The 25580-nt window shown below is 35.1% G+C and overlaps 1 protein-coding gene across 19 annotated transcripts in view; it reads left to right on the forward strand.

Annotated features, from left to right (window-relative positions):
• Positions 1-25580, forward strand: part of RALYL (RALY RNA binding protein like) — a 751296-nt gene that overhangs the window by 50977 nt on the left and 674739 nt on the right. For 3 of the 19 annotated variants that reach the window (XM_032759940.2, XM_032759944.2, XM_032759945.2), the window contains exon 2: positions 3179-3284. The exons of 15 other annotated variants lie outside the window; for them this stretch is intronic. The gene's annotated coding sequence lies outside the window, so the exon portion shown is untranslated. Of the gene's footprint in view, positions 1-3178; positions 3285-19584; positions 19606-25580 lie in introns of those variants that run through there. One more of the 19 variants, XM_058444500.1, reaches the window with a different exon arrangement.

Raw genomic sequence — 25580 nt, forward strand, 5'->3', positions numbered from 1 at the left:
CTTCTTCAACCTGAATCCTTGAGCTTAAACCGATGACCAGGATACAATGTGTGATATAAGGATTAGGTACTTGATCTTTAATGTTAAGATAGGGATTTATTTTAAAAAGCATGTTTCATAACTGATTCAGCTGGGTGTCTTGGGGAAAGTTACTTAACCATTTTAAGCTCGAGTTTCCTTCTCTGTAAAGTGCTACCATTTTTGAGCTATTTTCCTTCATTGAATGTCCTTTCCTTTCTGTCCACCTGCCCACCTTTTAAACATTTTAAACATCTTAAAGCCAATTTTCTGAGAGGACATGCAACTTTACTTCATTAAAGTATTTACTAAATTGCAAAATTTTATTTATTTATTATTATTTTTTTGAGACGGAGTCTCGCTCTGTCACCCAGGCTGGAGTGCAATGGCGCAATCTCAGCTCACCACAACCTCCACCCCCCAGGTTCAAGTGATTCTCTGCCTCAGCCTCCCAAATAGCTGGGACTACAGGCAGGCGCGACTATGCCTGGCTAATTTTTGTATTTTTAGTAGAGACGGGGTTTCACTATGTTGGCCAGGCTGGTCTGGAACTTCTGACTTTGTGATCTGCCTGCCTCAGCCTCCCAAAGTGCTGGGATTACAGACGTGAGCCACCGTGCCTGGCCTAATTGCAAAAATTTAGAAATAGAAATGTTTTGCTTTGTTCTAAGTGGCATTTTCCATTTTGTTTATTATGAATATTTTATGACAATTGTTATTCAAAGTTTGTATTCTTCAGAGTTTCTTTTTATTTAATTATAATGTGAAAGTTGACAACTGCAATTTTATTTTCATTTTAAGAATTTGTAGCAAAATACACAAATATTCAGATGAAGTTGAAATACAGGCTACTAAATCAGTTAGACTGATTTGGGGCAACTGAACCACTTTAGACATAGATATTCATTATCAGCTTCCCCCCTTCTACAATAAGATTTGAAATATGACCCTTTTACTTCATGTACCAATTATATTTCAGATTGCCAATTATGGCTCCTTGAAATATAGTAAGAATTTATATTAAACCATTTCTCATTGCTGTAATTTGAAGTCAATTTGATGTTGGCGTGGCCAGAAGATAACCTCAGAATGTCCTGCAAGATTTTTATGTGTAAGTTATATAAATCATAGAAGAAGAAATCCAGAATTGGAATCTTGAATATTAACAGTTTACCTTATCAGAGATGTGAAAACCTCAACATAGCATTGGATAGTTAGTAATACTTTTAGTACATACTATGTTACTAATTCAAAGAGGGTGAAACTACACTGATATGAGTTGCTAAATATTATCCAATGCATTTCTTTTTTTTTTTTTTTTTTTTTTTTTGAGACAGAGTCTCATGCTGTTGCCAGGCTGGAGTGCAGTGGTGCGATCTCGGCTCACTGCAGTCTCCAACTCCCTGGTTCAAGCGATTCTCCTGCCTCAGCCTCCTGAGTAGCTGAGATTATAGGCACATGCCACCACACCCAGCTAATTTTTGTATTTTTAGTAGAGACAGGGTTTCACCATGTTGGCCAGGATGGTCTTGATGTCCTGACCTCATAATCCACCCACCTTGACCTCCCAAAGTGCTGGGATTACAGATATCACCAACATGATTCCAGTTCCTTAAAGCTGTTCTCGTGGCTGTGTTTCATTGTTATTAGGATATTAGATAGTTTAGTTATACCACATCCAGTATAATCAACTTGAGTAAGATAGTTTGCAATGTATATATTACATTTTAAAAAATGGACTAAAGGTATATTTGGAAAGATGAGAACACCAATGTGTTTTTAGTCACATATTTATCAACAAGTTTTTGCGTCTGCCCAGTGATATAAAGTAACTCAGCATCACAAAGCAACAATATACATAAATTACAGTAATCAAAATTTATGTTAAGCACAGGCAGTGAATTGTGCAAGAATAAAGTATTTTTCATCAGCTCAACAGTTACCAAGAATTTAGATTCACAGCCTTGGCTAAATGACCCTTCCCCACAGGAAGGGTTCTGTGGGGTTCCTTTATTGCCATTCAGTGGTGCTTGCTTGAGTAGAGTTTGAATCTGCCCATATGATAGGCACCTTTTGTATTGTATAATGATCCTGGCCAAGTCATGTGATTGGGTTGCCACCTTATGTCTCTAGTAAAGCAAGACACTAGGATTTGTGCTGAAAGGAGAAGAGATGCAGAAAGGGCACCCTGGAACTTAAAGATTGCTCTGTGTATGCCAGACACAGACATTGTAAGGACTGTGGCTTTCCTATCACTCACTGTACTTTTCCAATCAATATCTTCACGAGGTGACTGCAGTGATATTATTTCACTGTGTCGTCAAAAAATGAAGTGACACCTAATAAAAATGCAAAGGAAAAAGCTGGAAACCAAAAGAAAATGGTTTCATGCTTCAAACACAGGTAGAATATAATAAAATGATGGGAGATGATGTGTACTTCAATAAAAGTTTGTTAAGCTGAAAGAAATAATATGGTGTAGTATAATTTACTTAATTAGCGCCTAATTAGTAAATAAATGTATTTGGTTCTTAGATGGTGAGCCATCTAGGTTCCTGTAGGATAATGATGGCTGTCAAAATTTGATCTCTCCAAATATCCTACAGAAAAATCAACAAGGAGAGTAAATAAAACTCTTTTCAAGCAAGCTTACAGAATAACTAGCAGACCAAGAATACTGCACATTTCAATATACTTCTAAATGAGAAATAAGTTACAGGAAACCTACATGGCCAGTTCCACAGCCCATGCTGGAACCAGTGTAGGCAGAGAGAGAAGTGAACAGGGGAGTGCAGCAGGATTCTCTTGGTGGCTGGGCATAAATAAGATCACTCCCAAGAAAAGAGGGAGAAGTACTGAGAACAGGTCTGGCAGCTGGTGGATGAGACCACTGTGTACTAGAGAATCGTAAGCAAGAATCTTAAAGGTATGCAGAGCAGAAGTGACAGTCTTGGGTATGCACTGCCTCAACGGAAGATTCTCAGAGGCTGAGACGTGAAGGGAATAAAATAAGCAGTTGGTAGAAATTTGAGGTATCTGAAAATCATATGACTTACCACTCCCTTTCTGGAAATAATTTTTTTAAATACATTTTATTACACCAAAAAAACAAAGTTCTATTGACATCAACAATAATAAAATTCAAATTCTTCTTTCCTAGACAGACCAATTTTCTTGTTATTGAAGAAAACCCTCAGATAAGTTAAAATAAATAGAGGAACATCAGGCTGTATTCAAACACCATTACTGTAAGAAGAAAACAAAAAGTAAGTCTTTTTTAATCTGATGATTATAATTCCCAAATACGACCCACAACTCAAAAGAAATATTATTAAGCATTTGCATATGTGAAAGAACATTTCAAATTGAAAATTTAAAAACTCAGGATATGAATTAAAGAAAAGCTGAAGGATGTGACATAAGAGTTGATAAAATCAGGAAATTGAAGAGAAAGATACACCAAAAGAGGCCAAAGATTTTTTTAAAAATGAAAATAATTGGAAATCAGCTATTAAAATATGAATCTAAAAAAAAGAAGAAAAAAGTACAAAAACAAAACAAAAAAACAAAAGAAAAAAGAAAACACTGAGAAATTTAAAAACATAAAATGTGAATCTATAAGAAGAAATTAATAACCATAATGTTAAGCTGAATTGTTGTAAATAATTTAATAAGCATAAAATGTTTTGTAGAATGACCCACACTTTCTCCTTCATAAAAATATAATGGTGTATTATCAGAGGTGAGGTACACATTTTTTTCAGACAGTATGACATTCATTAATGAATTAAAAATTGGGAAATATTTATAAAATATTTCTTTGATGATGCCCAGAAATTGATCCTATACATATTATGAGGGGAATTATTTTGTTGTAAATATTTTCATTGCATGATATCTGTCCATACATATATATGTATATAGATTTTTTTTCTCCAAAGACTCAAATCTTCTTGAGGAAAGACTTTGTTCTTTATTTATATTTATATTTCCAGAACATTTCATGATGCCACATGCATCCTAGGTGCACAGTTAACATTTGCTGCCTGAACTGTAGCATATATCAACCAGCTACTACTTACCTTATAACTGCGATATTCAAATTTTTAGTAGAGAGAAACTTGTTCTTTTATTATGTCTTGAAATTCATGGTGAACCTGGTGAGTAAGACCAGAGAGGGGTGTTGACTGAGCTTGGCAGAGAAGCAAGGGGGAAGATAGGGAAAGTAATAAAAAGTCAAGCCCTTTGAAGGCTGTAGTGGTAGGGTACGAGAGAGGAGAGGGAAATTTTAGAGCTTCTTCCATCAAGCTTAGTAGGAGTCAGCACATCCATGTGGGCACAGAGTGACAGCAATTCAGAAAACAGGCATGATGGTGGCTGCTCACACTCAGTTTGTGACTTCCAGATCTGTAATTAATATAATGAATTGGACATAGTCTAGTTTTATGACAATCTATAGCATGCATCTTGTTTCTTGTTACGAGTTTACAAGTTGTGGCTCAGAATTAGTGGTTCTGCTGTGAACCATGGGGCTTTACCTAGGCTGACAAGGAGGTAAAGACCTCTTATACCATGTTAGGCACCATAATGACCTGAGATGTGCAGCTGCTTTCTGTCATAGGTGCCGATGAACTATGCTTCAAAATGGCATGAGGCTACATAACCACATTGCTAGTTTTTCTCCTCTTGATGTATGGTTTGACAATTCCATGGTTAGTAGGTATACAGAAAATGCCTTAAACATTATGATGTTTTTATTATAGAGAACAGGAGAAACTCTCACCAACTGAACACTTACATAGCTTATAATTCATCCATGGACAACTCAAATAAAACATAACTTGATAAATATAATTGAGTCCCCTCATGCATTGAATAAATTTGGGTCATTTTCTAATTCTATCAGAACCAGGAAATGTGACAAAATCAAATTGTAATATGCTTAAGTAGAAAAATATACCTCAGTAAATAATTTAAAATAGCTACATGTGTTTATACAATGCCTAGCCATTACATGTCTCAGACCATTAAATCTCTATGGCATTATCACAGAGTAGTTACCTCATTTCCATTGTACAGATGAGGAACTGACACATAGGTTAATAGCTTATTCAAAATCACTCAGATAGTAACTGCCAGGGTTTACATTAAGACAGCGTGGCTCGGTGGGGCGTGGTGGCTCACGCCTGTAATCCTAGCACTTTGGGAGGCTGAGACGGGCGGATCACCTGAGGTCAGGAGTTCCAGACCACCCTGGCCAACATGGTGAAACGCTGTCTCTACTAAAAATACAAAAATTAGCTAGACGTGGTGGTGCGTGCCTGTAATCTCAGCTACCCAGGAGGCTGAAGCAGGAGAATCGCTGGAATCTGGGAGGCAGAGGCTGCTGTGAAGCTGAGATCGCACCACTGCACTCCAGCCTGTGCACAGAGTGAGACTCCATCTCAAATAAATAAATAAATAAAAATAAAAATAAAAGACAGTCTGGCTCTATTGTGTGTGCCAAAGTACTGCATCACATTTGGTATTTCTCCTTAAAATTGATTTACACAGTAAAAGTGACAATAGAAGGCCAATATTTTAATTCATTGTGGAAGAATCAGTGACAGCAATGACTAAGTTTTTAAATATTATTGGTCACTGTTTGCCAATATTATTGTAGACACACTAAATTTATATATTTTCTAAACCAGAATTGAGACAAATGAGTAGTAAAAACTTCCCACAGTCTGTACATTTAGATAAAACAGGTAAAAAATTAAAAAGCAATTATACTTTTGATGTTACTGTTTTTTAAAAATTAAATAATGTTTTCTAGAAAATTGTTCTATTTAAAATTCTCTTTAGCTTTGATCCTTCCAAAATTCCAATTAATGTCAATTGAGGTATTGCTGATTTTGAACTCTTCACTTCCTGAGATCTAGAATATCGAAAGTCTGGCCTCTTTCTTGCAATCAATTCTAATCAGCAGATATTTATTGAATGCCTATTAAGTGCAACACTGTTACTAAGAAATAAATATCTTCAAAGAACATGCATTCTTGTGGGGAACTTTCATTCTTCAAGGTGATAGAAGAAATGTCACAAGGTGAAATATGTGAATTCATTTCCACATGAATAAAACAGACAGGATGTACTATGGCATTTCTGAAGGAGAGAGGTCTTTATACTTCAGCATTTTGGATAAAAAAAGTTCTTATAGAAAGACCAACTTGAATTAGGCATTTCTAAGAACTTTTTAATCAGTAACTTTAAAACACTTTCCAGCTAAGCTATAGACTTTTGATTTTAACAGGCAGGAATAGAAAAGATATGATAAAAAGCTCAAATTTGAGAATGAACTATATCCCAGTAACAGCATTGAGTGTTTACAAAAAGATGTGTTTTTTTTAAAAATCAAAGCAATAGATACACATAGCTTCAGAATAAAATAATGGCAATAGGTTTATAAACAGAGTCAGCAGACACCTACCTCATTCCTTCCCTTCCTTGGTATTAAAAGGGAAAAATTATATTAAATATTAATTTTAATATTTACCTGTGTGTATTAAAATAATACAGATATACTGTCATTTCTAAATATATATACTTTTATATATATATTTATTTTGGACATGATCTGTTGATTTTTTGTTATAGTAGTTACTCTGCTCACTTAAAAAAACATATACATACACACATATACATGCTGAGTGTGATCAGTAAATTGGACTAAAATCTGTATGGAGGGCCTGGCGCGGTGGCTCATGCCTGTAATCCTAGCACTTTGGGAGGCTGAGGCAGGCAGATCATGAGGTCAAGAGTTCGAGACCAGCCTGGCCGATATGGTGAAACCCTATCTCTATTAAAAATACAAAAAAAACTAGCTGGGCATGGGGGTGCATGCCTGTAGTCCCAGCTACTCAGGAGGCTGAGGCAGGAGAATCGCTTGAACCCAGGAGGTGGAGGTTGCCATGAACCGAGATTGTGCCACTGCACTCTAGCCTGGACAACAGAGGGAGACTCTGTCTCAAAAAAAAAAAAAAAAAAAATCTGTATGGAGGAGGTCTTACAAATATTAGTAACCATACTTTTTGTTTTTTTTCTTCAACTTTTAAGTTTTGGGGTACATGTGCAGGATATGCAAGTGTGTTACTTAGGTAAACATGGGCCATGGTGGTTTGTTGTACAGATAAACCTATCACCTAGACATTAAGCCCAGCATCTACTAGCTATTCTTCCTGATGCACTCCCTCCTCCCTCCCACACCCCCAACAGGCCCTAGTGTGTGTTGTTCCCCCCATGTGTCCATGTGTTCTCATCGTTCAGCTCCCACTTATAAGTGAGAACATACGGTGTTTGGATTTCTGTTTTTGCATTAGTTTGCTGAAGATAATGGCTTCCAGTTCCATCCATGTCCCTGCAGCAGACATGGTCTTATTCCTTTTTATGGCTGCATAGTATTCCATAGTGCATATGTACCACATTTTCTTTATCCAGTCTGTCATTGTTGGGCATTTGGGTTGATTCCGTATTTTTGCTATTGTAAATAGTGCTGCAGTGAACATGTATCTTTATAACAGAATGATTTATATTCATTTGGGTATATACCCAATAATGGAATTGCTGTGTCAGATGGTATTTCTGCCTCTAAATCTTTGAGGAATTGCCACACTGTCTTCCACAATAGTTGAGCTGATTTACATTCCCACCAACAGTGTAACAGCATTCCTATTTCTTCACAACCTTGCCAGCACCTGTTGTTTCTTGAGTTTTTAATAATTGTCATTCTGACTGCTGTGAGATATTTTAATTTTGATTTGCATTTCTCTAATGATCAGTGATGTTGAGGTTTTTTTATATGGTTGTTGGCTTCATGAACGTCTTCTTTTGAGAAGTATCTGTTCATGCCCTTTGCCCACTTTTTGATGGGGTTGTTTGTTTTTTGCTTGTAAATTTGTTTAAGTTCCTTGTTGACTCTGGACATTAGACTTTTTTCAGATGGATGTGATAGACTGCAAAAATTTTCTCCCATTCTGTAGGTTGTCTGTTCACTCTTACGATCGTTTCTTTTGCTGTGAAGAAGCTCTTTAGTTTAATTAGATTCCATTTGTCAATTTTTGCTCTTGTTGCAATTGCTTTTGACATTTTCATGATGAAATTTTTGCCTCGCTATGTCCTAAATGCTGTTGTCTAGATTTTCTTCTAGGGTTTTCATAGTCTTGGGTTTTACATTTATGTCTTTAATCCATCTTGAGTTAACTTTTGCATAAGGTATAAGGAAGGGGTACAGTTTCAATTTTCTGCATATGGCTATCCAGTTCTCCTAGCACCATATATTAAATATGGAATTCTTTCTCCATTGCTTGTTTTTGTCAGGCTTGTTGAAGATCAGATGGTTGTAGATGTGAAGTCTTATTTCTGAGTTATCTACCTGTTCCATTGGTCTATGTGTCTGTTTTTGTAGCAGTACCATGCTGTTTTTGTTACTGTAGCCTTGTAGTATAGTTTGAAGTTGGGTAGCATGATGCCTCCAGTGTGTTTTTGTTGTTGTTGTTGTTGTTGTTGTTGTTGTTTCTTATGATTGACTTGGCTATCCAGGCTCTTTTTTTGTTCTATATGAATTTGAAAGTAGTTTTTTCTAATTCTTGAAGAATGTCAATGGTAGTTTAAAGTGAATAACATTGAATCTATAAATTACTTAGGGCAGTATGGCCATTTTAACAATATTGATTCTTCCTATCCATGAGCATGGAATATGTTTCTATTTATTTCTGTCCTCTCTCACACTTTTTTTTTTTTTTTTTTTTTTTTTTTGAGGTCTATCAGTCAGCTTTTCAGAGTGGAACAATGTAATTTTCAATCTGGGAGGTATGCATCTCTCTACTCATGTTCTGGAAGCTAGATGAGAAGAAACAGCAGAGTTAAATATGTAGACATCAGTTAATTACTTTCCCACCCTGCATATACATTTATTCATGTTTTAATTTGCCTTGTGCTTTGCTGTGCTGAGTTTCCTCCAATCCATGATCTCTCAGATTTTCTTTTTCAAGAGAATAGCCTTCTAGCTGGGCTGGGTAGTCACAGTGTAGTGGCATGAAAGGTCATTACCTGGCTTCACAGAGTTGGAATCTTGCATTATAAGTTAGGAGTCTGGGAGGATATAAGTCGGGAGGACATGCACCCTCTCTTTGGCATTTCTCTTTGAAGTCAGACTTAGCCAGTTGCTATTCTTCTAAGACCTTTCCATCAATGTAAATGAATATAGGTTTCTTACTTGTTCTTGTCTTTCTCCTCTTCATTTTTTCTATGTGGCTTAGTAAATTATTTTTTTTTTCTTTACTATCATTTAATGGCTTTGGGGCAGGGACAGGAGATTAATCATGCATATTCAATTAAATAGAAGCAACTATGTATCTTATTAATATATTAATATGATTGTTATTCCCTATAAATTTTCCAGTAATCCTATAACATTATCCCATTTAGTGGATGCGTATATTAAGATTCAGCTAAGGTTAAGTGACTTACCAAACTGGGTTTGACTCAAAGGCTTGTAGTTTTTTCACTGGTTCCCAGAAAAGATACGGAAACATTAAGAATACAGAATTCTTAACATTTTAATTAAGGACAAAAGTTTAGTATTCTTTTCCCTTAGATAATATCTTCCAAATAATTTTGATATACCAAGCAAACTGTGTACATGAAGTTATACACCATTCCATTATTTCCCTTTTTACATTTATCTGAATACATCACCAAAGTTTCTGAACAACCTGAGTAGTTTACCTCAAAACCTGCTTCAAACAAAAATGATCATTTATTATCTTTCGTGGATTACAAATTCAGTCACATCACAGTTTCTGTGGATCTGCTGGGAGAATGAAAGGTCAGGAACTTGAATTATCAGAGGTTTCCTTCACTTATATCTGAAGGTAGATTCTTGCTGTTAGTTGGGACTTGTGAAGACGGTGAAGGGTCTGAGATTTTGCCAGATATGTAAGCTATCATACATGCTGGCAGAAGACACAAGTTTCGTAAGTCAGAGACAAAAGACTTTATTAATTAAGGCACAGAAGGGAGAGTGATTTTCAAGTTCACGCAATTACCCTTGTTCTTAAGTCCTACAAGGGGAACATGGAGTGACTCAGGTGGATACTGCACGTGTAGTATATATGCTTCATAGATGAGCAACCTTGAGCTTGGAAAATATCAATCTTTGCAATGGGCTGGAAGTGAACTTCCTTGAACTTTGCACTGAAGGGCAACGTGACCCTCCGACTGGTCAGCAAACAAATCTACCCTTGTTCTAGAGAGGGATGCTGTTTCTGTCTTCCTGGGTTCTTTGGTGTGCAAAAATTCTTGGAAAGATAATCTGGACAATTGTCTCTGCTAGCAAGATGTGCAGAAACACAAAAGACTCATTGAGAAGTTTCTCCCCATAAAATGAAGAAGAGGACAATGGACTTTAAACAATAATTAGCAGCTTCTGAAGTGTCTTTTAGGACAGATTCATATGAACAAATAATTTTACCAGATTGTAAAAAAAATAGAGGAATTTGGACTCCTTAGATTGGTGGTCCAAACGAAAGGCTGATAAATTCTGCTTAGGGGCCTTGATTCAGAGAAGACTTCAAATAGAAAATGCTTGAAAGGAGCAAATTAGATAATAAGGAAATCTTCACATACTCTATTACTGTTCTTATTGTTGTTGTCGTTAGCTGTTTAAACGTATGCATATGACTTACCACATCTAAGATGCTTGGATAGCATATATTCATAAGAACATTTGTTAACATTAAAGTAAATTTCTAGTCTGGAGAAGGGTAGACTCAGGGGTATGCATGATAGCATGTTTAAATAATCTGAAGGAATGCTGTAGGGTGGGTGGGGTGACAGGTTTAAACTGCTCCAGAATACAGAATCAGGATCAATGAATAAAGGTTATGAGAAGGCTGATTTACCCTCACTACAAAGAAGAACCTTTCAATAATTAAAGCAGAGCCTGAGAGGAATCTTAATTGACAAAGAGAAAGTGCAGCTTTGAAAGCAAATGCAGAGAGAGAGCTTCACAGAAAAGAGGGCATGGAAAAATCAAGCCCTGAATAATGTAATGTCATGTGTTGGTATTCAGAAGCCAAAGGAAGACAGTAAAATGGTAGCAGTGACAGTGGTCCTAAGAGAGAGATGTTCTTTGGATAATTTCATAATTGGATAATTATGCCAAGAACACATGTGTACCCCCAAGAGGTAGACAACAGCACCAGTGAAGACAGATGGAGCTGACTTAGAGTGAGCTTTTCCCTTCCTTCCTCGCCCCGCCTCATTCTCTCTCTTTCCTTCCCTTTATTACTTTTCCCCCACTTTCACCATATAAATATCTACTTTGTGTCAGACACTATGCTCAGAACTAAGGCTATAGTAGTGAATAGAAACTGTTTTTACCTTCAAGAAACTTACAAGTTAGCAAGAGAAACAAAACAAATATATGACAACAAATCATAAAAATTTGCAAGGGAGATTTTCAAGGAAGAAACTTATAAGGGACAACCAAATTAGATTGAAAGACTAGAAACGCTTCCCTGAAGAAGTGATATTTAAGCTGAGATATAGTTCCAAATAAGAATTTTCCAAAGAAGGGATTGCTATCGAAAACATGATAGGAAAGACCTTCTCACAATGAGAAACTGCCAGAAGGCCAATGTGGTTGGAAAGAAGTCCCTGTGGATAAATGATCTGAGATGAGATTGGAGACTTAAGCAGGATCCTAAAGCAGAACTGGGCTTCTGCTTAGAGGACTGATTGGTGGTGAGGAGGTGTATAGAGGGCTGACCCTCCAGGAGGCTGTTGCCACAGTCCAGGTGTGGTATGTACCAAAGACCTGGATGTAGAGGAGGAGAGACATGGGTGGATGCTTTTCCACACCAATAAGTAAAACAACTGACCAATCTGCAAGCAAAAAATAGTGATCATCCATCAGTATTATTTTCTAATTGCCATCAAATGTCTATGACCCTCAGAAAGCATGATGGTTAACAACAGACTTCGGAGTGAGATTGGCTGTGTCCAGATCTTAGCTTTTGTATTTACTAGTTGCATGAATTTGTGCAGTCTGGCCTTCAGTGCATATATCTGTAACATAAGCTGCATAGACATGTCTGTTTTATAGGGTTAGTGAAATTATCCAAATGGCGATTATCCAAATCACGATGGTGATTTATGGAAAGACATCACAGGCGAATTATACAAGTTTCTTTAATTTAAAGAAGTTAACAAGAACTTAACTGGGTAGAAATGGTTGTACAAAGCCAGAAACTTTCCACATTATTCCTATTAGAGGAGCAAATATCCCACGCCATTCAACTATGTCAAATGTGCCCTAGCATTTCTTGGACCATTAGGTTTTTCTTGGCGTTTCTTTATCATTCTTCTGTGATGTCTTAAACCCTTTTGGTTTGTTTTAATATTTATGTATTGCTTAAGAGGTACATGTAACTGGTAGGAGCACTCCCAACACATTACTGAATTTTTCTCAAGGTTAGCATACCAAGTGTACTATCCTTTAGCAGGCCAAAGATTAGGTTTTCTTGAAGTTTATTCCTGCAAGTTTGTCTCCAACGATTTAATGACACATTTTGAATTAAAAAAAAGAAAAAAAAAACTTGGTCCAAACCTGGAAATTTGTAAATATAGAATAGGACGCAGGCTTTAATTACTAGTGAATTGTTAAATAAATCTGTTTGGTTTACTTTTGGTTATTCTAAATTCTATTTGAAAAAGAATTTCTTGTATTATTTTCCAAGAGCTTATAATAAAGTACCCCTTCAAGTGTAATAATCCAGACATGTCTAATCGAAGTGAGCCAGCTCACCATCTGCTCACAGTTCTGCTACTTAAGCAGTGATAACACTAAAAACAGTCTGCCAGAGTTTTAGTTATGCAAATAAAATAAATGGTGGGACTCAGACTATCCTAGCTTTGCATTAATTTGTATGTCTTCAGAATGACACCGAAGTAGAAACAGTTCCTCTGTGTATTATGTCAAAGGAATATATTTTATAAAAGCTCTTTGTCAAGTGGAAAATAGGTTCAAAATATAAACAGTTTTTGTGCTTAAGTTTACTAAACTAATAAATTTTAATCATGATCATTACAACAATCATATACATAAATAAGGTATGTACAGCTTATTCCTCCTTTAATTTGCTTAGGGGAGGGCTTTATGTACCTGAGAGGAAAAAATAAGAGGATTACCAATCTATATGCTTGATACCAAAATACGTGATTAAATTTAGTTGGCTACATCAGGCCATCATGAGATATCTCTTTAGGATGCTCATAAATAAATTGGCCAGGTGTAGGTTTATAGTCTGAACAACATTTCAGGGGGCTTATGGGAGTAAATAGAAGTAAAGATTAGTCAGTAGGAATCCTATTCAGCAACTTTATGAAACCTGGACCAAATAATCTGCTGATAGGAAAACAATGCCATGTCTTTCCCAGGGGTAGCAATTGATGTGTCCCTCTTAATACACCTATGAGCTGTTTGTGGTCAGAATTCATGCATCATTAATGATTGTTCTAATATTATTTCCACAAAATGGTAACAGCAGTAATTGGATACTGTCTTTTGTTGCAAATATAGTCTGCTTTTGCATAATCCTTAGTCATCTTGTATTCTCCACCAAAACTTTACCTCCTGCTTTTAGATTTACATTGTGAGGCTGTAGATGGAGAAAACATTCTTCCTCTCACTCTTCTTTCTTGTTATCTGTTCTGATGCTATTGGACATTTTGGGTTGAAAATCTATCATATTGAATGTTGGCATGAAATCTGTGCATTATCCAAACTCATATTTAACTCATGTTTAACTCATATTTATATGCCTCCAAAATGAAAGCCTGTAAGTAGCAGCAGTTTCATTTTGTGGAAAGATTTACATTTTCCTTTTGAGTTACAGAATATAAAGAAGAAAATCAACAAAGTCTTCAGAGACTTGATGTTTTAAAGGTAGCTTGAAATACCTCAAACATAAATTATCCAGCTTGATTATGTCAAGAAAAAAAGAAAGAAATATCACTTTGTAGTCATGGTTCTCTTTTTTATATATTTGTTTATTTTGTAGTCATGGAAGGAGCATTTCTTGAACAAAAGTAGTTATTCATTATGGGGGCAATATTATTTTAAAAAGAACTGTGTTGGCAATATTGAGGCAGCATGAAACAATATTGGAATTATTTAAAATATTGAAAAATACGAAGGAGATGATATTCAAGAAAATCTAACATCACAAAATTGGGTAAGGAATTAAAGGGAGATTGCCTGGAACTTGATAAATTAAATTAAAAAGTTGTTATTTATGTTGTTCCTTTTTCCTACTATAATTTCACTGTATTTAGCCAGGCACAATCATCTGACCTGTTAGATTGCTGTAAAATTTGCAAGACAAAACTTGTACAAGAGTTTAGATAAATGTTTAGACCTGACCTATCTTGAGTTCTGCATCATTGAGAAGAAAACATAGTATAATCCTCATTTTTAAAATGTCTCCTTTAAGAAACTCCAGCAACTTATGTTATATCAATAAGCAATTAAAATTTGTAACTTTATCAAAACATTTTTGAAATAAGTGATTCTTTTAACTTTGTTTTTACAATTCTAGTATTTTAAAGGCAAAAACACAATTACTTGAGGGAAGTGATAAAGGTGAATATGGAATCCTATAGTCTTGAAACTGAAAAATAGTTGAGTGCATATTTTCTCTGCACTTTATAGAAGACTAAACTGAATTCTAGAAAATCAGAAGATGCCTCTAGATTGTTTTCAAGCCAAGACCACATGGGCTTCTCGATGTCTTAGAGAGAGAGAGTAGATATTCTACTGCGCTATACTACATGTAGAAGATTCTAAGTCCACTGAAAAAAATTACCAGGGAGAGAAAATATAAAATAAATAATAGTACCTGGAGTTAATGTATTGGTAATTTTGAGTTCAAAGGTTTTTTTTTTCCTATACACACATAACCAAGCTATTAATAATAAAATAACAAGAAGATAGAAAAAGGTGATTTTTTTAGTAGGTAAAATATTTTGAAAAATGTTCCAAAATTTATAAAAATATTGATATGGAATTTCTAATTTTATTCATGTTTCAGATTAATTTATTACAATATCAAATGTTCTGCTTTATTAAACAGCTGAGACAATATAGAAAGGAAAACTAGAAATTAAATTATCTATACCTTTTAATTTTAGGGAAACAGGCTTCGTAGCACTCAAAAATTTTAATATGGCAGTCAAACAGCAGTTCACAATAATGTTCTAAAATTTACAAAAATCTTTTTGAACTTCAAATTACAATGAGCAACTGAGCAGATGGTACTAAGAAAAGCTTCAGGTGTGTCTTCCTCTTTTATTTGTATTTTGTTTAATTTATGTTGAAATGCAGTCCAGAGATGTTATGTTTCATATTTTTTTTTTTTTTGAGACAAAATTTTGCTGTCATTGCCCAGGCTGGAGTGCAGTGGCGTGATCTCAGCTCACTGCAACCTCTGCCTCCAGCGTTCAAGCAATTCTTCTGCCTCAGCCTCCTGAGTAGCTGGGATTACAAGCGTCCACCACCCGGAGATATAATGGTCATTTTTAATATTGTTATGGACAAAAATTTGATTGATATATTAATTATAGGCAATTTCAAGATAGAAATATAGAATTATATGAATTTTTGCTTAGAAGAAAATGAAAACAAATAATACATACATGCTGCTGAATTGCTTCAAAAAATTATATGCAAAAATTGATGCTGTATTCAATGCTGATTTTCCTTAGTGTGAAAAAGGTGACTTTTCAGTCTATCATGTACTTTCTTGGAGACTTTTACTGAAGATTTATCTGCAAATTAATGGAAAAATAGGGTGTAATGAATAAAAAAAGAGGACCAAACAGCCCCATTTTCACTCCCTCAACCTTTGGCTAGAAAGTAACTATTCTAAAAGTTGTACTTTGGAACCATATCTCCCTGAGTTGATCTTCTACTTAGTTTTAGCAGGTCAGTTGATTTTTATTCTTTCTTGCACAGTTATTTGTTCCCAATTTTTCAATATTAAATAGGTTCTTAAAATTCGAAAAGGAGTAATGTTGAAAGAGTGTTTCCAAAACACAACATGACAGGTAAGGAGTTCTAAGAAACATTTACAAGTTACTTCTAACTAAGAATGCCTTTTTTACTTCCCACACTCTTGTACAAATGTAGATAGAGAAGGCATTATTATTTTCTTTACAGAATTAAGAAAACTAAAGCAAATAACATATTAAATGATGGTTTTTGCAGCATCAAGGTTGTGAAATGTAGACCTCAGAGCAGGACTCAGAAATTCTGCTGTCCGGATCAAGTTGCCATTCTATTTCTGCGAAGATACTGTCTCGGGATACAAAACAAAGTTGTTAGTATATTTATTATAAATTTTGATAGTAATTTACTTTCATTGTCAAATAGCAAATATGCTGACTCTTACATAATAAAATTGTCTCCTTAACACCACTTTTGAATTACGGTCATTTTCTGGCAGTGCAAACTGTTATTTTTTTTTGTGAAAGAAGCAAGTTCTATCTACGTTTAGAGTCTAGAGTCTATTTAGACTGATATTAAACAAGCAAACATACCCATTAAAAAAAATTCCATTTTGTCTGAAATTGATATATTTGTCCTTGAGTGTACATTTCGCCTTACCTTTGTATGACATTTTCTTTTATGGTTTTTTTGAAAACTGCATATAGTTGATTTTTATTCACAATCTGAAAATATTTGTATTTTAATAAGGGCATTAATCCATTGACTTTTACTGTCACAGCTGATAGGCTGTTACATTTGCTGTTTGGATTCGTGCCTTTTGTTTTTTGTGTGTATTATTACATTTGTTTTTTTCTTTTAATATGTGGAATTTATTTTCATTTCATTATTTTTTCTTTAATGATTGGGGGAAGTTTTAGAAGGATTTATTTTCCTTTTCAAATTCTGGTAGTTCCATTTTAGTTTTTTGTTTGTTTGTTTTTTTATTTAATACTTGAACCTATATTTCTCTATTAATGTTAATGAGGAAATTATATCAACTTAATGTATGTTGATACAATGCATACGAAGCCTCTGTTTCCCTATGCCCTTAACTCACTTGTTTCACAGGTTTTGTTGATATATCCTCATATAACATGAACTGTTACATTTTTATCTTTGAGTCCAACATTTTTACAACTACATTTTGTGGTGCATCCTATTTGTGACAAACATTGAGAGAAACCTCCACATTTTCACTGTTTTCAACACAGTCTACCAACACTTAATAAACTAGGTCTTCCCTATTACTATCATTTATTTTACTTATAGGTAGCCAGTGCTCATTTTTGGATATATTTTTCAGAGTTACATGAAGATATTATATCAGAAATCAAATTATTTTGCTTCAGACACAAATTAAATATTAATTAGTTATAAAATTCTCCATAAACTAGAGGTTAAAGAAAACTCATAAACGCCTACACGGCACAAGCTGGAAATGTAAATTGTGAAATGTGTCTAATGTAAGATCATAGGTAAAGTCTGTGGCATGATGCAAAGGTGCAGGCCTATTCTGAAGGCATTCATATTCAACTATGTATTTTTAAGCTTGGATGGAAAAAAGAAATGACAACAGGCCATTTAGGGTCACAGATAGCTAGCTTTCCTGTAGACATTGCTTGCGTGATGTTTATCATTTAGTGGTGAAGAGAAGTCTGAGGCAAGTGTGATTCCTGGTGCACATGACCTGCTTTTCTCTACCTGACTTTTTTCATTATCCTCAAAGAACTAGAAAAAAATCCCTGAAATAGGCCTAACTGTTGATGGTTTTTAATTAAATTGATGTATAATTGATAACCCCTTCAGTTTTCGAGCTTAGCGTTCCAAATAAATTATTTAATTTTTGAATGTTGTGTCTGTGCCATGTGTTCTGCTGTTTTCTTTAAGAACATCGACATCCTATGTTTCATTTGCTTCCACATAGCTTTATTTCCTTGCATAATGTGAGAGTCTTCTCATTTGTCATTTATATTGTAGGTTTAGTTTTCTACATAAGGACTTTGAGTACGGCTTCTGATTTTATTTTTGCCATTGTACTTATGTTGACTAAAACTACTTCTTTAATAGCCTGTGCCCTTTATTTGATATATACATACCTTTCAACCAATATTACTGCCCTTCTTATAAATATGTGTTTGTGTGTATGTGTCTGTGTGTAGTTCTGTGGTCTCTTTTTTTTTTTTTTTTTTTTGAGGCAGAATCTCGCTCTGTTGCTCAGGCTGGAATGCAGTGGTGCGATCTCAGCTCACTTCAACCTCCACCTTCTGGGTTCAAGTGATTCTCCTGCCTCAGCTTCCCTAGTAGCTGGGATTACAGGTGTGCGCCACCACGCCCGGCTAATTTTTGTATTTTTTTTTTAGTAGAGATGGGGTTTCACCATGTTGGCCAGGATGGTCCTCATCTGCTGATCTCATGATCCACCTGCCTCAGCCTCCCAAAGTGCTAGAATTACAGGCGTGAGCCACTGCACAGGGCCCTGTAGTTTCATTTTACTTTATTTACTGTCGAATGAAGAGGACTTTCCATGTCTGTTATTTGAATAATAATTGATTGAGAAAGGTTCTGATTGTCCTGCTCTTGAACCCCCGGGGTGCTGTTACAGTTCTTGTATCAGACCTTAAAATAGAAAAGAAGTTGACAGGTAAACATTCACATCATCCTTTTTGGATCTTGTTTTTGCATAGATATAGGTCTCTTGAATTAGGAAATCTCTCAGTTACCTCTGTCTGTCTAGGTAAAGTAGAATTTATTCTTGGATAATTGAAAACAGTATTTCTTCCTCTGACGTTGTTGATACAGAAAAGCACTCTCACAGTTTTTCATTACTTCATCCTTGCCTACTGCCAATCTCTTATTCCAACATGTGGCATACTATTGCCTCTCCACTTCAGCTCAATCTATATTGTCTTTCCGGAAACTGGTGTTCCTGAATAGCTGAAAATATTATTTCTCATATTTTTGTAAATAGGTTGACAAATGCATCATGATATGTTCAATGCTGTACTGGTTTTAGCACTGTAAATCTCAAGTCCTGGGGACTGCCACAGTTTTAGGCAAACCAAATAATTGTCCACTTTGTAAGCAACCATAAAATATAAACTTCCCAGAGATTGTAACTTCTAGTAGACCATGTTCCTTTTACCTCATTACTAAAATTATTTGCCTTTTTAATATCAACACTAGCTAAGTTAATTTTATCTTCTGTTGTATATATTTTTAAAAAGCAGTAAACTATTTTTTGCTTTAAAGATATAAGATTAAATTATAGTATTAAATGTACTTGTTCAAATTGTTGGTACCACTCTAACTGAAGCAATTCTGATACTTGGCTAGCCTGCCCTCAAATAATGTAGTCAGAGAAGTACAAATGGAAGGAAAGTAAAGATGAAATTTTGTCTCCTTGGCTAGCTGTTCTATAAAAGTCTGTGGGATCTGCAAGCCCTGTGATCGGTGAAACCCTTGTGCCTTTGACACTGGGACATGTCATGGTAGGAGGGGTGAGTAAATTTTTCTTTACTTGGATTTAGCTTGAGTATCTTTCCTGAGGGCTCCAATGGCCTTTGCCTTGTGAAAATTTTCCTGAGTTCTACAAATTAATATGTGAGGAATGCCAAAGTTTGTGTGTGTGGGAGTGAGGGTGGTGTCAAATCGAATGAAAAAGTGAAGGTGTCATAGTTCGTTTTCACACTGCTATAAAGAACTACCCAAGACTGGGTAATTTATTTAAAAAAAAAAGAGGTTTAATTGACTCACAGTTCAGCATGGCTGGGGAAGCTTCAGGAAACTTGGAATCATGGCTGAAGACGAAGGGGGAGCAAGGGACCTTCTTCACAAGGTGGCAGGAAGAATGATGAATGCAGGAGGAACTACCAAACAATCATAAAACCGTCAGATCTCGTGAGTGAGTTCTTAGGACAACGCGAACAGCACGGGGGAAACTGCTTCCATGATCCAATTATCTCCACCTCGTCTCTCTCTTGACATGTGGGCATTATGGGGATTATGGGGTTACAATCAAAATGAGATTTTGGGTGGGGACACAGCCAAACCATATCAGAAGCATAAGTCAGTTTCATATCACAAAATGATGTGTGCTTAAACTGAGAGTCTTAATTATTTAAAAAAACTTATTTCAGTAAATATTTGCAGAATAATTTGTATGTGTAAGCTACTATGCTAGAATGTGTAGGACATAAAAATTTAGATACAGACTCTGCTTTTACAGAACTTTCTTATAGTAATAGTTACCAAACCCACTGCAAAGTCTGAAATGTCATGTAAAAGTAATTTGAAAGTGCTGAAAAAATATAGATTATTTTTGATTGGTGAAGATCATGGAAAAATTAGTTAAGATAATATTAAAAGATATATGAATTTAAATTGACAGAATTTGGGGAAACATCTCAAACTCTGAGAATAATATGTGAACTGGGTAAGTTCAGGATGTATTTGGAAATTCAAAAGAACCTGTTTTATCTGGTGCTTCAGATCATTGATGGAAGTTAGTGCAAGTTTTTCTGGAAAGTTCGGTCAGGACCAGTGGGGGCAGAAATTTGAAATCCAGATTTAAGAGTCTGACATTTTTTTTAATCACTTGAACTTCTTCACGGAGAAACTTTGCCCTGTTTATCTTTCTATTAATCAAACATTGCCGCAGAATAAACACTCAATAAATATTTGTGCAAAAATAAATTACTAATGACATAATTGTAGCTGCACATCTGAAATGGCTGTGTCTGTGTTTACATGCACTTATGTAGAGTTTTCCCCAGAAAATGTATTTAAATTTTTCAAAACCAATTATATGGAAATGGATGAATGAATGAGATATTGCATATAATTTCACTGTGGACTAAATTAGAAGATATTTTTCCCTTTTATAACCAGGAGCATAACTAAGGATACCACTTAGCAAAATTATTATGATTATGAGTAAGGTTTCATTTAAAAATGTTTTGAAAGGCATAGACTGGATATCATGAAATAATCTGGGTGATGATAAAATAAACAATTTGCACAATTACAGGTCCACCGAAGGCCAGAGCTGCAAAGGGTACGTCTGATTGCTGGTGAAGGGTATAATTATCTCTGAGGTTGGGAAGGGTTATATGTGCTGGCTTGTTTGCCAACATCTGTCAGCTGTTTCTGTGTACCACATTTTCTGTTCTAGTTTTGAATCTTAATATATTAAGTCTTCAAATATTCCTGGCAAGAGTAATGTATATGCAAAAATATATTCAGGTTTGTCTCTTAACATATGTTCTTACACAGAGAATAACATTTCTACTTTCTGAACAACATTTTTAATTTTCTAGCAGAAACCTGTATTTTGCTACCTAACTATTTTCATTAATTCAAATTGTGTTCTTATATCGAATAGCAGGTAAGGGGCTTCCTATGTACTAACTGAGAGTGATTTACATTAAAAGACATTCTAGATGTAAAACCATTTCTGAAGGTTATGCTTCCTGTCCTGAGGACTTTTAGAGTAATTTTGTCACTACTTGATGTCCTTATCTTGGCTGTATCCTTAAAATAGTAGGCTCATCATGCAGCTGTGGTAGAGCAAGTGAACTGGACTTAGGTAACAGAAATTTGTCTGAATCAGGGCAGTGTTATTTATTGACTTTGTAACTTTCAACAAATGAGTTAACCTCTTTGTGTCTCAATTCACTTTTCTTATTCTAAGGGCCTTAAATGAATTAACTTATTTAATTCTCAGACAACTCTAGGGAATGGTACCACAACGATCATGCTCACTTTCTAAATTAGGAAACTGAAGTCGAAAGAGGTTAAGTAATTTACTCAGACAACTGAATGCAAGCATAGGAATTGAATCGGGCTTCTGTCTCTTGATCCATAACTTTACCCACGTTCTTCTGTGTCTCGCTAATATTATCTATTATTTTGAGGATTAAATGAGATAATTTCTAGCCACAGCAGATATGTATTATATTGGTTTCCCTAATAAGTATATTAAACCAATATAACCCCAATATAAATATATTTATTAAACCAATATAAAATATTAAACCAAGATTTTATATTGGTTTAATATATTGATATTTATTATATTGGATATTTATTAGTTTTTTTACTCTGAGTATAAACTTTGGGCAGTTAGAGATTTAAAGTTAATTTTTTTTACCACAAAAATTACTCTTGATAAAGTAAAGAAACTTGGTGAGAAAAAGATTGAGCAAATAATCTGGTCAGTAAATGCAATTAGAAAATGTTCAGGTGGTTGGTAGAGCCCCACTTTCAGCATGAATTGCTTTATAGAGCATTAGGTCACAGATTATTGAATCTTATAATTACAGAAGAAAATTTATGCAGGATTTCATTGTTTTTGACTACTTAAATTCCAGTTACCACCGGCTATGCCTGGAGTTGAAGGGTCATACTTAGAGCAATGACACTTTGACAAAATGAAGGCCCACTTAATTACTTAATGGGACTGCAAAATACCAGGTGCAGCCATAAAATGCTAAAAGTTCATAGCAGGAAAACCTTTTGGTGTTACAAATTTTCATCAACATCGTCATGGAGATATTAACATATGCCTTCTAAAACCAGGTCAGAAATTACATCATGCCTGGTTTGTGGCCAGTTGTTGGCAGGCTAGGAGTAACTCTAGGGCATTAGGCAACAGACACTTGTCATATTCAAAGCATCTTTTCTCTGTGTGATTCCATAAGCTATCTAACTGGAAAAGTACAACTCCTGAAGCTGCATTGGCTTGGTTTTCCCAATGAATATTTAAAATAGGCAAAAATATTTGCTATGAACATCAGTTTGTGGATATTTAAAACTTATTTACTATTTAAAGAACAAATTATTTTGTGAAAAAAAGAACTGTCATTTCTAGATGAGACTATTAGGATAAAACTGCCTTTAAGCAAGTTGGATAGTAACAGGAAAATATTTCAGGGACAAATAGAAATAAAAAAGGAGTTTTGGACTACTGAATTTAGAGTTCTTGTTGGGTATCTACACGAAAATCCTAGAAGATATCTAGGTATACAGTTCTTGAACTTGGAAACAGCTTATCTGGTGTCTGAAGCCTGGGGACTGAGCTAGCCACATGTACGTGGTGTTGTTTATCAGATGTTCAATAAGGTGGAGGATTGTGGTGGTGGGATTTGCTTGTGGTCCTCTTATCTGTTTGTCTCATCAGTAATTTAGATGAGCACAGATAATGTGGGTGAGTTTCTCAGGATTTCAAATATCATAAAAATGAGTGGTATAATATATGACAAAATCAGAATTCAGTAAATTTTGACTAGAATCAGTGTCAACAAATTGAAAATTTAAAGGAATAGATATTAAATTCTACATTTACATTGAAACAGTAAATACAGTCCTACAGAAAGACTAGTGAAGCCACACTTTAAAAAGTGCTTAGTTGAAGATGAACTAGGTGTTCTTTTGTTTACTTTTTTTTTTTTTTAAACAAGTGGCTTCTACAATTCCTCCTCCTTGCCCAAATAAACGAGTTGCAGTATTTGACTATATCAAGAAAAAGGCATTCTTTCTATAATTTATGTCTGGGACTTTGAATATTGTTTATAATTCTCATTCTTAAGATTGTAATACAGTCAGAGAAATTACAGCAGTTTTAATGATTGGAAAGTAGATTATTTGCTGTAAAGATGATATAAAGATGTTTTAAGAATTTTTTACCAAGGTGATATGGGGGGCATATAATTCAAGGATTGTTACTGTATTGCCTTTCCCCACAAAGTCACTTTTTAACATTTTCCCGCAAACTCATTCCCATCATTGTCTTCCAAAGTTCAGGTCTAGAGATACCTCCTCTGTGAGGACTTCCTTGATATTCCCAGGTGTGAACCACTCCCTCTTTTGTGTTCTCTTTGTGTTTCTGTTCTATCTTTATTGTTTTAGGACTTACCACATTGAAATACATTAATTTATTGATACTTGTGTCTGTCTCCTCTAGACTGCAAGGGATGTGAGAATGCAGACCTCATCTTACTAACATGTTATTTATGTCTGTGGCCCAAGTCTTAGCTCATTTCTGACAATATGCTTTTGTACCAAATTGAACTGGGGGTATAATAGAAATGTTCCATCGTTCTCTGGAGGAAAGAAATAGGGCCAGAGGGCAGAAGTGACAAGGACACAGATTATTTAAGCTCATTACTAATAATTAGAGCTGTCTGAAAATGAAATGACCTGCCTTTACAATTAGGTCAAGCACAAGGTGAATGATAATGCAGAAGAAATGTTGCATAGCCTGACCTCTAAATTCCCCTCCAACTTCTGTATTCCATGCCTTACATTTTTCTCTTGTGTCATTAACTACCCTCTCAGGTAGTCTTCAGAAGTACTTTCATATATGTTATCTCATTTATTTGAACAAATTTCCTGTGATGTATGTAGGGACAGGTATTATCATTCTAATTGTTCAGTAAAATGAGGCATAAAGAAGTTAAGCGACTTGAACAGGGATACTCAGCATTAAATGTGAGACCAGAATACAATCTTCCCCATGGCAGTTTAGTAATTTTTTTAGATGGACTATCTGAAATTATCAAGTTTGCACATTTTGGGGGACATAGTGATTCAAATATTCATTAAATAATATGTTTTTCCTGATTATGCTTCTATACAGCCTTGTGTTTTTGTGGTCAAACTAGTGTTTATCTTTTTATCCCACCTTTAATTTTCATACTTATTGTTGATTCTGAACAGCCAGAAAAACAACAGGAAAGTGTATAATATAAAACTTAGTGCCTAAAAAAAAGCAGTGATAACATGCTGTGTGTTTCAGCAGTCTGGCTGTGTGATGGAAGCTCATGTGAATATATACACTGCGTTCCCTTTCAAGATCCCCAAGAACGGAGACCAGGCTGTTGCAATTTACTCATCAGATTTAGCAGGGATATCTGAGTTCACTGTATTCCCTGGAAAGGCTAAAGGTACAGAAGAGTCATTTTGGCTGGCATTAAAAACTGACTGTGTATTTTATTTTATTATGGTCTATCTGGGTCTGGTCTGGCAGCTATACAAGAAGGATTGCACTTACAAGTTAGATATTTCCTGAAGAAGAGTTAAGAACATGTGAGAAAAGTTAACCGATTATTTCTGATACTTTTTTCTGTAAAAGAAACCACATTAGCCCCAGAAACATGCAATTTACCCATGAAACAAAGCTGCACATATGCCTCCAGTTCCTAAAATAAAAGTTGGAAGAAAAAAATAGAAACTGCCTTAGAATTTAGTGGCTTAACACACTGGCAATTATTTTTTCTCATGATGATGTGTATTTATTGTTCCTGTCCCAGGAACAAGACCACTTAGAGTGGTCTCAGGTGTGATCACTCATGCAGTTACAGTCAGCTGGTGGTGGGGCTGGGGTGTCAGCTGAAGCCTCTTAGTTCTCCTCTATGTGGCCTGCTCAGACAGCTAGTTTGTGCCAAGTTCTCAGAGAGAGGACATGGAAGCTACC

Source organism: Hylobates moloch, unplaced genomic scaffold (genome assembly GCF_009828535.3).
Source record: "Hylobates moloch isolate HMO894 unplaced genomic scaffold, HMol_V3 SCAFFOLD_9, whole genome shotgun sequence".
Lineage (NCBI taxonomy): Eukaryota > Metazoa > Chordata > Mammalia > Primates > Hylobatidae > Hylobates > Hylobates moloch.